The sequence below is a fragment of the Eriocheir sinensis genome, unplaced genomic scaffold, assembly GCF_024679095.1.
Source record: "Eriocheir sinensis breed Jianghai 21 unplaced genomic scaffold, ASM2467909v1 Scaffold1, whole genome shotgun sequence".
In the NCBI taxonomy this organism is placed as follows: domain Eukaryota; kingdom Metazoa; phylum Arthropoda; class Malacostraca; order Decapoda; family Varunidae; genus Eriocheir; species Eriocheir sinensis.
The window spans coordinates 2164590-2168705 of NW_026110295.1; the positions used below are offsets into that span (position 1 = coordinate 2164590).

The 4116-nt window shown below is 42.9% G+C and overlaps 1 long non-coding RNA gene across 1 annotated transcript; it reads right to left on the reverse strand.

The window, feature by feature from the left end:
* Positions 1-324: 324 nt before the first annotated feature.
* Positions 325-2391, reverse strand: LOC126988846 (uncharacterized). Its single transcript, XR_007742580.1, has 3 exons — positions 2227-2391; positions 1140-1361; positions 325-901 (listed from the first exon to the last, which is right to left on the reverse strand). It is a non-coding gene; the product is annotated as an uncharacterized LOC126988846 (long non-coding RNA).
* Positions 2392-4116: the final 1725 nt, after the last annotated feature.

Consider the following 4116-nt stretch of genomic DNA (forward strand, 5'->3'; position numbering starts at 1 on the left):
AGAAAAAACAATGGAGGAAAAATCACCCGTTAACAAAAGGTGGCAGGCAGCTGTTGACTCTTGCTTTAAACTTATCAATATCAACAAGAGATTCTAATATGGCTGCCCCTCTAACTGTGTCTCCCTCGTCTTAGCCAGCAACCCCGAGCAGCAGCCGGCCCCCCTGATGGTGCACTCCTCTCATCCTATGTGGGGGTGCTGCTGGTGCTGGAACACTGACCCCCCCCAGCCCAACCTTACTGCAAGGGGAATTTCTCAGGGTGAGTGTGTGTGTGTGTGTGTGTGTGTGTGTGTGTGTGTGTGTGTGTGTGTGTGTGTGTCGACTGATTTTTATTTTTCTATTTTTTATTTATTTTCTTCCCAGCCTATTGTGCCAGTAGGCCATACAATGGAATGTCTTAATTTTGTATCTGCTGTATCTACCCATTTATAAAATATCCTTGACACAGTTGAAAAAGATACATTAAATCTGTAGGCCAAGTCCTGGAAGCATGTGTTTAAACGAAGATGCATCAGAAACATAACAAATTCTTGAAACGGGGATAGCTTTGAATTAATTGAATGGGTAATATTAAGGCAAACATAATAAAAAATGCACATCAGTACAGCATAGTTTGGCAGCCCTGTATAAAAAGGACTTTTTCATCATCATTACTGAGGTTGAGGTTATTGTAGTCACCTACTGTAGAACGGAGTTCATACACCTCTGTTCGTAACTGGTTCAAGTCCTCATCCTGCTGATCAAACATGGTCGTCTCCATTAGGGTGAGGTCTCTTTGGCAGCCGACAGTTGCAACTGTTACTGTTTCTGTCTGGCAGGCAGCTGGTCTAGACACAATGGTTTGCTTCTCTGTCTGAAATGTCTGGCCGATGGCTAGTAGGGACAACTGTTCCTGTTGTTCTGAAAGGTGTAAGAAGATTGTGAGAAGATAGTAATACACTCCCATGACAACTTTGACCCGTGAAAATTCATACCCATTTTAGAAGAGGTTTCTTAACTTACACCAACAAAAAGGATGAGACTACATTTTATGGTGATATGAATGTTTTTTGTTATGAAAAGGTCTGTATTTCCATAAAAAAAAAAAAAACATGGAACGGGCTACTTGTTGATGGCATATATCAACATAACCACTTACCAACATGAACTTCGTCATGGCAAGGTTGAGTGTATTCCTATATGTCCATGAGTGTCTGCGCTGCCATAAACATCTCCTTATCCTTCTTCAACTTTCTCTCCTGGATCCTTTGATGCCGAGCACAACTGATGGCGACCAATTCCTGGGACACTTTACGATGACCAAGGTTCTGTGTTGGGGCCCAGTCTGGATTACTAGTATCCTCAAGGACTGCTGGCCGTCCTGAAGTAACAAATAGAATGCAGGGTTAATAATGAGTTTACCTCAGCAGTCACTTTCTAAGACAACATTTATTTTTTCCAGACTAAAGGTCATGCTTTTTCTGGTGAGCATTGTTTTAAATCCATAAACCAAAAATTACCTATATAAAATTCAATCTAGTAACTATTGAGTTGAGCTCCGCGCCTCCAATATACGATATTGCGCCTCCTTATTACAGTTATGGGACTAAATCCATGTCCCTGAACCATAATATGATAGAGCTAGTTCTTAAAATTAAAGAGAAGAGAAAGGCCTAATAATGGATTTAGTCCCTTATGATAGGAAGGTGTAATGTCATCTTTTGGAGCTGCGGAGCTCAACTCAACAATTGCCTTTAATCTTCAGGTGTGCCAGACAACATAACAGTGAAATTCAGTTCAAAACGAAACCTAACCAATATGAAGTCCTTGTTATTGACTAAGATACATAACAATGACTGACTGTTGAAAAGGTACGCAGGAAAAAAAATATTTGCAATATAAGCCATATAATATAAAATTTTGCAGCCCTGCATGGCACAATATGAACAGTAAGAGAGCACACTGTCATAAAGTTAGGGTTAGAGTCGGTGAAGTTTGATTTGACATGGTTAGTTTACCTGTACAAGATGCCGTTAATAGGTACAGAGAATATAATTGTTCATAGTATAAGGAATTCCTTCAAGGAACAATGATCAGATATCTGGTCTGTGTCTTTTTAGTGCAGGTGGTAGTGGTGGCGCCGCTGGTGAGTTACTGAATCCTGTGCCACTTTTGTGTGTCTCTCGGTTAAATTATTGACTTTATTCGAATGTTGTGCCTTAAATAGGAAACAAATATATACTTACCACTCAAAAAATGATCACTGCACACGAGGAGATGCCTTTTTCCAGCCTCGGATAAGTCAGCTCTTGCCAGACTTGCCAGCCACTTCCCTCGCCGTTCTCTTGTTATTTTCTCTCTCTTCCCTCCATATCTCTTGTCTACTGCTGGTGTCGTGCCCGGAAATTCGGGACACTAAATGTTGTAAAAAAAAAGGAATTCACCTAGGGATATCTGAGGAGAACAAGGGGGACTCACCCTGGGGGTAGTTTTGCTGCCACCGCCCAGAGATCTACCGATGAACTATGTCGCCGGTAGCTCACTGGGAACCTTAAGAGTATATGTATATAAAGGACTAAGGATTTAATGAGGGATTAAAATGACCCAGAGCGAGACTCTGATTCCTTGGGCAGGGTAGCGAGGTGAGCGGGGCAGGCTCGGGGGCGGTAAATGGTTAGTTTAACTCACAGCCGGCCGGACAAATCTCACATCGGGGAGTGACAAGAAATAAAGGCCTATATAGGAGTGCTTACATTTATTCCTGTGACTTAGTTTAGAAGGCAATACATAGGCGCCGCATACCTGACGACACGGTTTATAATTAATTCCTCATTGAAGGCACGATTTTCCCGAAACTGACGGAAATGGGCGAATGGACACACGACTGATTTCTAGTTTTCTCCTCTCACTATGGTAACCAGAATAAGGCTGAGGATTCTCCACGAAATCTTTACCCTTGGGCGGGTGTACAATTATTGTAAAAACCAGGTACATATGATGTATGAAAGAGACTCAGAGAGGGGGAACGTTACATTTCCGGGAAAAACCTATACACGACGAGAACCATCTCCGTCGTAAAGACACAAACATACAGCCTCTTAATTCACTAACACTTCTTACACTACAGGTAAAGCACAGATTACTGGCCTAAATACTCCCAAAAATACTTCCCGCAATAGGGGGTGCAGGAGGGAATTGTAAGGGGGACTCGATTCCCCGTTTCCTACCCCTGGTATGGCTCCAAGAACGCATACAGGGCTCTCTCCTACAACTCCTACTGCGGAGAGAATAGGAATATTGAGTTTAACAACTAAAAGAACACATCGGGGTGGATACACGGGCTCGTGTAGCTGTATGTGTGTGTGTGGCAGAGACTGGGACGCCCGACCTGTGAGTAAGAGGAAGATGAGTGGGCGAAAGATCAAGCTTATTTCATTTACTGGGATCAGAAATGCATTTATAGGATAATTAAAGCAGATTGGCTAAAGGGGAGACGGTAATTAACCCTGGGGGAGCACTTTAGGGGGAAAAATGGGATGGAGGAGGGAAAAATCACGGAGTACAATACTTGTGAGTAGTAGAAGGGTGAGTGGGCGAAAGATGCCCTCAAACGACGCTCCCTCGTTTTATACCAGCCTGCGGCGGCCCCGTAGGGTAGGGAAGAGGGACCAAGTAGCGGATTAATAATCTATCACGTTTTAATTCAAAATGAAGAGAAGTCTAGGGTAGTTTATACATGGGCATGGTCTCTTAACGTGTAAGGTGACGAAATTTCATGTGGAGCAGCGGAAAAAATCTATGTAAGGGTGGATGATTTTAACTGATAGGGGATTTTAACAAGCAAGGGCTGGTAACAATTCCGAGGTGCGTGCGCTGGTAGGGAGAAGGGGGGAAAGGGAGGGGTGACCGACGCTATGTTCCCGGGCGGGAAAATACTTGGCGTGGTATTGCGTCATATGGTGTAATTGTAGTCTGAGGGGGGGGGGGGATGTATTCTGTTATGGGTTGTGATCAAGAATACCTACTACATTCTTACATATCTATGATGGCCTTACAGTGACTTATAATTACTTACAACTACTTGTAATCACTTATAATGACTTAAACTACGTCTTGTCCTTGTACTTCTAAGGTTC